The sequence below is a fragment of the Oreochromis aureus genome, unplaced genomic scaffold, assembly GCF_013358895.1.
Source record: "Oreochromis aureus strain Israel breed Guangdong unplaced genomic scaffold, ZZ_aureus HiC_scaffold_32, whole genome shotgun sequence".
Lineage (NCBI taxonomy): Eukaryota > Metazoa > Chordata > Actinopteri > Cichliformes > Cichlidae > Oreochromis > Oreochromis aureus.
Window position 1 is genome coordinate 509,410 of NW_024108868.1, and position 12,278 is coordinate 521,687.

A 12,278-nucleotide genomic window follows, 5' to 3' on the forward strand; every position below is an offset into this window, starting at 1 on the left:
AGACTGCTGTATTCACAAAAATATTAAATTAGATAACTTCAGATACATTTTGCTAGTCTGTTTCATTGTCAGTAACATTTGACTATAGTAGGGTTATACTATTATTATTTAGGGACATTTCTGTTACTCAGTGTAAGTATTCAGTTAAAATTGTCATCTAGAGGCTGCCCTGAGGACCCAGGCTTCCTGTTTCCTGACTGCTGCAGAACATCCAGCTGAAGAATCCTCATCGCCTGTCATCTGATCACCACACCATCACAGCTCCTTATACTTGCTTTAAATTTTAGATATCTGAAAGTTTTACACAAAGTCTATTTAAAAGCTAAGAGTTTTATTATAGCCTGTTGATTGTTGAGATTTATTCTGCATATTACTTTACAGAAGTATAGACCTATTTGTTATCCAGTCTGGTTAAAAAAAATAGAAGTAATAATATACAGTTTTTGAAAAAGCTACAATAAAACAGTTTGTAAAGAACTTTCAATAACTTTTATATTGAGTTTGTATTTAAGTCAGCCTTTTACATCAATTACATAGTTATAAGAACACTTTACCATTTGTATAGTTTTACATTTCTCCATTTAATAGAAACTTGAGGAGTCATTAGTTTTTCAGTGTATCCAGGTTGAATTTTGTTTACATTTGTGTATAAATACATATAAGGGCCAGTTTGTACTTGCACAAAATGCCAAGGAAAGGTCAAAGGTCGCAGTCCCAGAAGCTTAGATGGCAAAAGGAGAAGGAACAGGTAAATGTTTCTCAGACCGGTGAGCAGGTAAAGGTGTCTGTTACAACTATTCCCAGTCCAGAAGTGCAGAGCAGTGCTCAGACAGCTGCAGTGTCTTATGCAGATGTGGTAAAGAGAGGTGTTCGCTCATCATCATCATGTGTGCCAGATGCTAAAGTACAGCAGGTAATCCAGACTGAACCCCAGGTAACTGTGCAAACGCAGCATGATGGAGAAGCTCCAGGACCGTCTCATGTACAGGTTACAAACAGTGAAAGTCGTCCACGAGTGAGTAGCATCTGTGCATCCCGAAGCCAGGCCTCTGCTAAGTATGGGAAGTACAGGAATCAGCAATGCATGGCTAACAGTTTGGTTTTCCTGTCATTCTTACACGAGGATGAATTCATTACCAGAGCAGATCTTAACCGTGTGTTGGACAAAGGCCATGCTGTGTATTCAGATGCCAGAAAGAGGTTTGTGAACAGCGCTTTCTAGCCTGTGATGAGCTTCCCACAGTGGTCACCAGCCGCAGACACGAGTATCAAGTGGATATGTCTCAGTTTGCTCGTTACGGCATATTTGATGGTACAGATCATCTTCCGAGCCTTGAACAGGGACTACAGTGTTTGGCTTCAGACGTCACTACGCTTTGCTAGTCATGGGAGGAACAGTGATCGCAGTTTGCAGGCTGACTTCAGGTGAATACGCATACTTTGACCCTCACCCACGTAAGTCTACAGGAATGCCAATGTCCCTAGGTGTAAGTGGTGGAACTGCAGTTATGTTAAAATTCACACGTCTTAACGACATGATTGACAGGATCAAATGCTTGTACCGAAGGTTTAGCATCGCACCAACCTGCACTTATGAGCTACAGCCTGTCGAGTTTCACAGTGAAAACGCTGCTGTCCTACGAGGTAATAATCAAACCACTGAAAACAGACCACCTGCTACAAGTGCTCCAGCAGCAGCTTTAAATGAACCTGTTCATAAATTAAACTCCAAAACATCCACTGAGCAAACACAGAAAAATACGACCGCACTTTAACCACTGAAGTCACATCATCCAGACTGGATTATTCAAGTGCTACTGACAACAATTGTCCAACTGATTATTATTCAGAAAAAGAAATCAATGCATCTTCTGTGGACAAAACTCAGATAATATCAGATTATGTTCCTCAGAATGATTCAAACACTGCCTCCTGTTCAACTAAGAAAACACAGGAAATTGCAAGTAAACTGCTGAAATGTAATAAACACTTAAGGCAAAAACTGATGAGAAGATTATTGTCCCAAGAACAACTACCACAAAGGAAGGAAAATTCCAGTAAATCCCATGATCCTGATCACAGACAGAAGAAGCGTGTACAAAAAATAATTTATATAAACTAAATGCTACATATAGAGAGAAACAGAGAGAACATTTCAGAAAGATCTATAGAGAAAGGGATGTTTATAAGGAAAACAAAAGGAGCAAATGAGAAGGCTCTATAGAGAAAGTGCTCAAATTCGAGAGAGAAAAAGAGAACGTGTAATAAGGATGTATAAAGACAATCCTATATTCAGAGACAAGCAGAAGGAACGTATGAGAAGAACATATACAGAGTCTCCTATATTCAGAGAAAAGCAGAAGGAACGTATGAGAAGAACATATACAGAGTCTCCTATATTCAGAGAAAAGCAGAAGGAACGTATGAGAAGAGAGCATACAGAGAGTCTACCAAAGTCAGAGAACAGCAGAAAGATCGTATAAGAAGAACTTATAGAACTTGTGCTGAATTCAGAGAGAAACATAAAGCTTACATGAGGTCATATATACATAATCTTTACAAAGAAAGTGAAGAATTTCAACAGAAAAAACGATCTTACATCACGAAACGTTATGGAGAAGAGAGACAATTTCAGCAGCAACACAAGGACAATATGAGAGAACGAATGAGAGTAAAATATTGGAAGTGCTTTTCTTTTAGACAGATGCATAATATCAGATGTGCAATGAACATAAAAGAAAATATCGTCAGATGCATCGGCCAGCTGAAAGTTTACAGTCTAATCCAGATAACACTTTAATGAATGAGGCCATATCTCGCTTCAGATCAAACATTAAGTCAGCACCATCTTATGTTTGTACTGTTTGTCTAAAAAGCTTCTTTTCCTAATCAGGTGAAAATCTGCAAAAGAGAAATTACTCAAAACACCAAACTGTAGCTCAGCAGTGTCTAACTGGTAAATTTGTTCATGTGTGTGATGAAGCATATAATGATCAGTGCAGTTTTCCTGTTGAGAGAAAAAAAGAGTATATCTGTCACACGTGTCACAGTTCCCTCAAAAGTGGACGCATGCCAAGGCTTGCTGCTGTCAATGGTTTAGAACTGCAGGATATTCCAGCTGAACTGTGTGATCTCAACATTCTGGAGAGACATCTGATTGCCAAATGCATACCATTTGCAAAGATTATTCCTCTTCCAAAGGGCAGACAAAGACTCATACGTGGTAATGTGGTGTGTGTACCATCTGAAGTCCAACAAACAGTTGACTGTTTACCTAGGCTCAGAAACCAGTCACAGATAATGAGGATCAAGCTGAAAAGACGACTGTGCTACAAAGGCCATCAGCTGTTCCAGACTGTCACCTGGTCTAAACTGATCCAAGCCCTGCGTAAGCTCAAACAGATTCATCCACAGTACACAGATATTGTTATCAGAGACGATGCATTGCTTTGTGATCCAACATTACCTGATGATGACAGCAGTGATGAAGCCAGCATGGGAAGTGATGATTATGATGAAGCAGATTTAATGGAAATTGACAACTATGAAAAAGAGGCCCTTTTGAGTGAAACCGAGTCTGAAAGTGATCAAGATGTTAATATGCAATCCTGTGATGAACAACCAGAGGAACAAAATCCAGAGGAACCAGAAAGTGATTTGAACAACGGAGGTTTTGCTCTAGAAAGTTGTCTGCAGCCTGTAGACATTTCAGAAGAGATTCTCTGTTTCACTGATAACACATATTGTGTGGCTCCTGCAGAAAGAAACAGTCCTGTTAGCTTCTTCAGAACTCCTCATTTGGAAGCCATGGCATTTCCTGTGCAGTTTCCTACTGGGCAAAATACACTGGATGAAAAGAGACGTCTTAAACTCACACCAAGTGCTTACTTCAAGTCAAGGCTTTTCAACATTGATGCAAGATTTGCTAAAGACACAAATTATCTATTTTTCTCACAGTTTGTCACTGAAATACACTTGGCCAATTCCAGCATGACAATACAGCTAAGGAAAGGTAAAACTATGACCAAAGATGGACGCAAAATCACATCAGGAATGTTACAAAGTAAGACAGAGGTAGAGAAGCTGGTAAGAAATAAAGATGCAATCAGATTCATGCAGCCACTCAGAGGAACTCCAGCTTACTGGCAGAAAACCACCAAAGATCTATTCAGTATGCTTCACAAATAGGAACACCTCAGTTTTTGTCACATTCTCTGCTGCTGAGATGAGATGGCCTGAAGTGATTCAAGCAATAAAGAGACAGCAAGGTGAAGAGGTTGATTTTGAAGCCCTGGACTGGTCAGAAAAGTGTGAAATTCTAAGATCAAATCCAGTAACCACCATGCGAAGATGTTTGATAAGCGTGTTGAGGCTTTGTTCAGAGATTTGCTTTTTCTCCTGCACAGCCCCTTGGTGAAATCATTGATTACTTTTACAGAGTTGAGTTCCAGCACAGAGGCAGTCCACATATACACATGTTGCTGTGGATTAGAGAAAAGGTAGAAGTAGATGTGGATGATGACCAAACTGTCTGTGACTTTGTAGACAGATACATCTCAGCTCAACTCCCTGATCCAGAAAAACAGCCTGAACTGCACAAAAAAGTCACTGAACTACAAAAGCACAGCAAAAACCACACAAAAACATGCTTTAAGAGTGTGAACTCTGGTTGTAGATTTGGGTTTCCAAAACCACCATCCACAAGAACAATGATTGTGAGACAGGATGAGGATTCAGACACTGAAGCTGCAAAAGCCAAACTCAGACCTTTGTTGAACCTGCTGAAGGAACCTGAAGCTGCTTCTCTCACCATAGAGCAGATTCTGTCACGATGCAACTTGACAATGAATGAGTATGAACAATGCCTCCAAGACATAAACAAGAAAACGGCGCTGATTCTGAAACGTGACCCAAAGGACTGTTGGATTAACAATTACAACCCAGACCTGCTTGAAGCCTGAACTCCAATTTAGATGTCTCGCTCATTTTGAATGCCTATTCATGTGTAGAATACCTCTGTAAATATATAACGAAGAAAGAATCTGGCCTCTCTGAATACCTGAAGACAGTTATTGATAACTCTGATAAGAACACGGTCAATGAATGTGATGAAATGAGAGCTGTGATGCAGGCTTATTCAAAAAGAGAGAAATCAGTGCACAGGAGTGTGTGACTCGAGTCTGTGGCCTAAAATGAAAAAATGTTCCCGCAGTGTTGTATTTGTATCAACAGATGATAACCCGGTAAAATGAGTCGCCCGATGAGCTATCTGGAAACCACAACACACGACAGTTGTAATATTTGGATGACAAGTTTGACTGATAAATACAAATGCAGACCTGAGACACCAGAATATGAGCAAATGTCCCTGGCTGATTTTGCTGCCTTGTGCCGGTTGGTGAGTGGTCCAAATGAAGGAAAAGATGTGCTTCCTCTTCTAAACCAGCTTGGATTTGTACAAAAGGCGAAAGAATGATAAACCAGCTATAATCAGGTATTACCACTGTTCACAGGAAAAAGATCCTGAGCAATATTATGGTCGACTGTTGAGACTTTACCTTCCACACAGATCAGAGCAGGAACTGAAACCACAAGGGTTCCAAACCTATCAGTCCTTCTACAACTCAGGTTGTGTGCGACTTCCATGTTCAGACCACAGTGAGTCTGTGAAAAGGGTTGTGAAGAGAAATAAAGACAAGTATGAGAAGAACTCTGAGGATATTGAGAGTGCACTGGAAGAGTTTGAACAAAATAGGGATGTTGTGATTGATGAATGGTGTAATCTGGCTCCTGAATCTGAAGTTGTGAGGCTACAATGTGATGAGAATCTTCCTGAGAGACATTCTGATGATGAGAACGAACAGGAGAATGTTCCCGACTACAATCGTCAGTCTGATGCTGTAACAGAGATCAGAGCCATCAGAGAACAACCTGCAGTCGATCCAGCTGTGGTACGTGTAATGTATCAGAATCTGAACCAGAAGCAGGCCTGCGTGTTCTATGCCATTAGAGACTGGTGTATTCAGCGAGTTTGTGGTTTAAACCCAGATCCATTTTTCTTGTATGTCAACGGTGGTGCAGGAACTGGAAAGTCACATCTGATTAAATGTATTCACTCTGAAGCATCAAAGATCCTGAGCAGACTGCCTGCTAATGCAGAAGAAGCTGACATATCAAATCCAACTGTTTTACTGACTTCATTTACTGGGACAGCAGCTTTTTCTATCAATGGCTCTACATTACATTCTCTACTCAAACTACCCAGGAGTCTGAAACCACCCATTCAAGGACTTGGTAACCAACTGGATGAAGTCAGATCTGAACTGATGAATGCTGAAATTATTGTTATTGATGAGATTTCAATGGTTTCAAAACCCCTTTTCGCCTATGTGGATGCAAGACTGAAACAAATCAAAGGCACTCAGAGACCTTTTGGTGGAATGTCAGTTTTAGCTGTTGGAGATTTTTACCAGCTGCCACCAGTGCGACAGTCTAAACCTCTCTGTGTTTATGATCCAGAACAGATTGACCTATGGCAGGAACATTTTCAGATGATCACTCTAACCGAGATCATGCGTCAGAAAGATGATGTGGCCTTTGCAGAGATGTTGAACAGGATTAGAGTGAAAGAAAAGACAGATGAGCTTTCTCAGTGCGACAGAGATTTGTTGTCACAGGCTGTGACTGCACCAGAAGAATGTCCAATTGAGGTCTTACACATTTATGCCACCAACAAGAATGTTGAATCCCACAACACAGATACGCTCAAGAAGCTTCATTCAAACATCATAATCATCACTGCAGACGATTTCCAGAAGGATAAACGTACAGGCAGAATGGCACGAAGAGACAGACCATTTACAGGTGGGAGAAATGATTTACCCGACAACCTGAATGTTGCTGAAGGAGCTCGAGTGATGCTGACCAGAAACTTGGACACACTAAACGGTTTGGTCAATGGTGCTTTTGGCATACTGATAAAGGTGGTGAGATCTGAAAATGATGGACACATAATTAAACTGGGGCTCAGAATGGACAACCGGCAGCCTATGAGACACAACCGCAGTGCTAATGCAGCATCTGATGATCTGGTTTACATTGAGAGAGCAGAGGAGAGTCTGAAGTTTAAAGGAGCGGTACGCAGACAGTTTCCTGTAAAGCTAGCATTTGCCTGCACAATCCACAAAACCCAGGGTCTGACAACACAGACAGCTGTAGTTTCAATGAAGAACATTTTTGAACCAGGTATGGCTTATGTTGCTCTCAGCAGGGTGACGTCTCTCAGTGGACTCTATTTGCAGGACTTGGATGAGAAAAAGATTTACGCCAATCCCGAGGTAACTGCAGCGCTCCAAACCATGAGACAAGCCAGTGTTGAGGAAATGATGCCTCTTCTTCAGGTCAGAGAAACAGCCAGCAGACCTGACACTCTTACACTGATCCATCACAATACAGAGGGTTTACCATCTCACATCAGTGACATCAAGAGTCATCATGAAATGTGTTTAGCAGATGTTTTGTGTCTCACAGAGTCTCACCTTCAAGGCTCCTTTGTTGCAGACAGTCTTCATTTGGACGGCTACACCATGTTCAAACGCAACAGACATGTGTCCTACACAAACTTTCCTCAGATGGCCAGCAGAAGTGGTGGTGGAGTTGTTGTGTATTTGAGGAATCATTTTCAGGTTCAGGTAAAACAGTATCTGCATAATGTCACTGATCTTGAGTTCTTAGTGTTGAAGGTTCAGGCTCCATTCCCTGCACTCATTGCTGTTGTGTACAGACCTCCTGACTACAGTTTGACACCATTCATGCAAAACCTGGTAAGTCTTTTTAGATTCACTTGAAATAATGGACTGTCACCCAATAATTGTGTGTGGAGATTTTAATGAGAACCAGTTACAGAGTGGAAGGAAACAGATTCTGGAGCAGTTTCAGTCGAGAGGGTATTCACAGCTGATCACTTCTGCCACTACAGACAAGAACACCCTGCTTGACCTCATTTTTATTTCTCAGCCACAGCACAGTCTACATTCAGGTGTCCTGAGGACATATTACAGTTACCACAACCCTGTGTTTTGTGTCCTGTCCCCAGCCAATCATGAAGTCGTCTGGTGAGTTTTGAAACAATTACAGATCATGTTTGTTACAGAGTTTACTGATTGTAGAGTATGAAAAGATTTTTGTTGACAATGGAAGGCTTCCCAAAATTCGCTTCCCTGCTCTGTTTGTAAGAAGACCATCCTTCAATTTATCAAACCTTTCTCATTGCAATGTTATTAATCATTTCACCAAATCATGGCTGTACTTCATGCAGAGCAGGGACATCTGCCTTCTGTTATCATGCACCTCAGATCTGAAATATGCTGCAAAAGTATTAAACAGACATCATTTATTTTTATTCTCATGTTTTAAATGACTAAATCTACTATTTTAAAATGCATTTTTCATGGATGTTAATTGTCATCTCCTTTTTGACACTTTTATTTATTGTGACATATGTATCTCAACAAACGAGATCTTTGTTGAGGGCTTTCAAATATGAAATAGTAAATAAATAAATCCCAGATAAATGCAGGTATTTATTATTGGTCACATAAATAAATACGGACAATTATATTTTCTTGATTATAGTAGATTTTGTTGAATCAAACGTTTTGGGAATGAATGAGGTTTTGCTTATCATGTTTTATAGGTAAAAAATGTTAAAAGTTTTAAACTATCTTTAGGCTACCAGAGATGTCTATAATGATACATTATGTAGAGAACAACATTTTTACAGCTTACAGAATTTGTATAAAAACTGATTTAGAAGTACATGGAAAGTTTCTGCATCCATTTTCTGACTTGGCCTTTATCCGGGTGGGTTTGGGTTTGGGTGGATAAAGGCCAAGTCAGAATTTTCTGAGCAGCTGCAAAAAGACATCAGAAAGCGGGGGCTTTAGGTGTAGCCCCCGCTTTCTGATGCACTAATTAGATTTAGTAACTGACACCCCATACCAGCATTACATAGACACTTGGGGGCTGAGCTGGGTGGGTGGGGAGGGTGGGTGGTGTTAAAAGCACTTTATGTTTTGTAGATGTATTTTTTTCAGACAGGGCACACACAGTTCTGTTTCCTTTGTGGGAAAACCTTCAAACTTCACCATCCTCAGCTAAAACAACAACATCTTAACACCATCTTCATGAACTGCTGAGCCAAACCTGATCCATCAGTGCTGGACTGCACACATGCCACAAGGAGACTGCTGTGTTATGAACTGCCATACCAGTGTGTCTTCAATGGAGAAGATGACACACCCATCACCTGACCTCCTGCCTGATCTGGAGACCATCATCATGCTGCCACACTACACACCTCTGAGACCATCAATGATGACTCATACTGAGGAAACTGTATTTCCTGTCAGAGATGCTCAGTGATCCTCAGAGCAGAGAGAGGTATGATTCTTTATCTTTGATAAAAAAAAATGTTAGTGCTTTTAATTCATTTAATTAATTTAAATCCTATTTATTGCATAAATAATTCCATACTGAAATTATTATACTTGTTGACACTTTTGAGTTTTAATTGACATTATGAATTACAAATCTGTGCTTTTTCTACTCTGTCTCTCTGTGCAGGTAATGCTGTCTTCTGAGTTCTTCAGTGTCCCAACTGAGACATTCAAACCTCATTGCAGAGCTCATGTCTTTCCTCACCATCATGTGAGTGTGAGATTGCTCTGGATTCTGGTTATGTGGCCTGCAGCACCTATAAGGTATTTCAACATTGTCCATTTTATAACTTATTTGTAGTTAACACAAATAAAATGTTCCCTTTTCTGTATTTTTTTTAGAACAAGCTCGTCCTGTTTGGCTGCATTCCAGCTTCTTAGACTCTACACAAGTGGACAGAGTATCAGTGTTTGGCCACTCTTACAGACACCGACTTCTGTCAACTCACTGCTACTGAACAGGCACCTCACTCCAGGAAGACAGAGGGCTGCAAGCCTGTCATCGCTTTCCAGTGTGGCTTTGGATTCTTGGGGTAGCATCAGATTTTTCCCACAAATATTCAAAGGTAACACTTATTTTAAGCTTAGTTATTAAATCAAAAGTCTTCCTTGTGTTAATTACATTTTATTTGTTTTGTTTTCTTTTAGATTTATATGCAGTGATCGGATGTGGTGGAGCTTTGTTAACTGTGTGGAAAACATCTGTTTGTGATGCTATTTACAATGAGGCTGTAAGGTGACAGTTTCCATGTAATTTCAATACTTTTATGAAGCAAAAACATGTTTGCAATTAACATATTTTTTCAGTTTTGTCTTTTGGACTTATGGTTAACATTCCTCAGTGACAGCAAATACTAAACTAGTCCAAGTGACCAGCATATCATTGGTCGAGGGTAAAAGGACCACAATGAATTTTTGACTGTGTTTGTGTCACCAGATTTAACAAACAATATCAGACATATGAAACTGAACTCTGGATTAATGTGCAGATGTTTTTTGGGGGGGGGGGTTGTTTTTGTTTTTTGTTATTTTGTAGAACAAACCCAATCTATTTACCCAAACCATATAACTTGTTTTGGTAAATAGTGGATTAATATATCTAAGTCTATAAGTATAGCAAGCTGAATTCATACAAACACACAGCTCTAAATCTTGAATTGTAGGATGTACAAAAATGATCATGTGATTATTATGGACATTTAAATAACTATATCTATTGAACCATTACACATATTCTTTATACACAATCTCAAAATGTGAAAAAGTGTTTAAGAGAAAAGTTAATGTGTGTTTGTATGAATCCTGCCTTAGTATGGGGTGTCAGTAACTACTTTAGTATACAGTATGTCTAACAGTGGTTTTACACATCTGCTCTAATATATATAGATAATGGGTCAGACATATAAAGTCATTTTGAAAAGTTCATGAAGGTCCCATCCATTTATAGGTGTTCCTCTTTATCATTTTATATCAGGTCACACAGCTGACTTGAGTTTTGATCAGAGTAGAACCATAACATTAATGCTAATGGTTCTACTGTTTACAGTTACTTTATGATGGATTTCACCCTGGTCACAGCACTATGTAAAAAGCTGTTAGAGGTAAAGTTAACCCAATTAATACCTCATCATAAGTCACTCTCTAATGCAGGGCAGTGGTTATTTTTAACTGTAATTCATTCTACAACAATGTTCTTTATTTGATCCCTGTTTCTTTAAATATGTGCATCGATTGTTCAGCTGTGTGACTCTCCACACCTCAAATATATCACAATGTGGACTTCATTTCGACAGTATTTTGTAGTTTGGTACCATATTTATCATCAAATCAGGAAGCAGTAAACTAATTGAAAAAATAAGCTTTTGAAAATTTTAATGTGGTATTGGAATATGCTGTTTATCCTTGCCAAATGGTATGTGCACAAAACTCCAGCAAATGAGAGGATATATTTTTGTCTCTCACTCGCTATTTATATATGTATATATTTTTGCAGTTAATAGCCTATCATGTGTCTGCGCATCTTAGGGCCATAAACATAAACATGGAAAACAAGGATATGTTCACAATTCCAACATATGCTTCACTTGTTTGTATATTTAGATTCATTTGATTTGCATTTTCTATTGATATTTTTCTGTTTGTCGCAAATGGGATTTTTATTTCTGTTTGCCATTATTGTAATCATTGAAACAACTGAGTAAATATTTTGTATCATATGTTTCTAAAAATATTTAAATGTTCTACTTTTCTATTACTGGTTTTCTATTTTCTAAACTTTCTGCCACTCTTTGACATTTCACTAACATTATTTTTGGGTGTTTTTTCTCTGACTGCAGCATCTTGTACATTTATTACCTAACTGTTTTTGTGGGTTTTTTGTTTGTTTGTTTGTTTGTTTGTTGCCATTTTTACATTTCACCAGCTGTGTAAACTCTGCAATTTTACCTTGGTTTTGGTCCACATCAGTTTATCTGCTGGCTGTTTCTTTTTTTTTTCCTTTTCTAATGTTTCTGGTAATTTTTCACAGTTAAATGAGTGACTTTGAGGTTAATTCCATGTTTTCAGCTGTTATCTGTTGACAGTTTTGCCTAATTATTACATTTCTGCAAAATTAGAGCAGTTCTGGTAAGTTGTAATATTTCTGTGAAGTTATGTTATTCTAAATTGTTACATTTCTGCTAAGTTGTAGCTTCTGGTAAACTACAATGTTTCTGCTGAATTGTTATGTTTCTTCTAAGTTATTGCATTTCTGCTAAATTATTACATTTTTGTTAACTCGAT

At 38.9% G+C, this 12,278-nt stretch overlaps 1 protein-coding gene across 3 annotated transcripts in view; it reads right to left on the bottom strand.

Moving 5' to 3' along the window:
• The window catches only part of LOC120436883 (receptor-type tyrosine-protein phosphatase S-like), a 135,384-nt gene that overhangs the window by 62,762 nt on the left and 60,344 nt on the right, over nt 1-12,278 (bottom strand). The window lies entirely within an intron of this gene.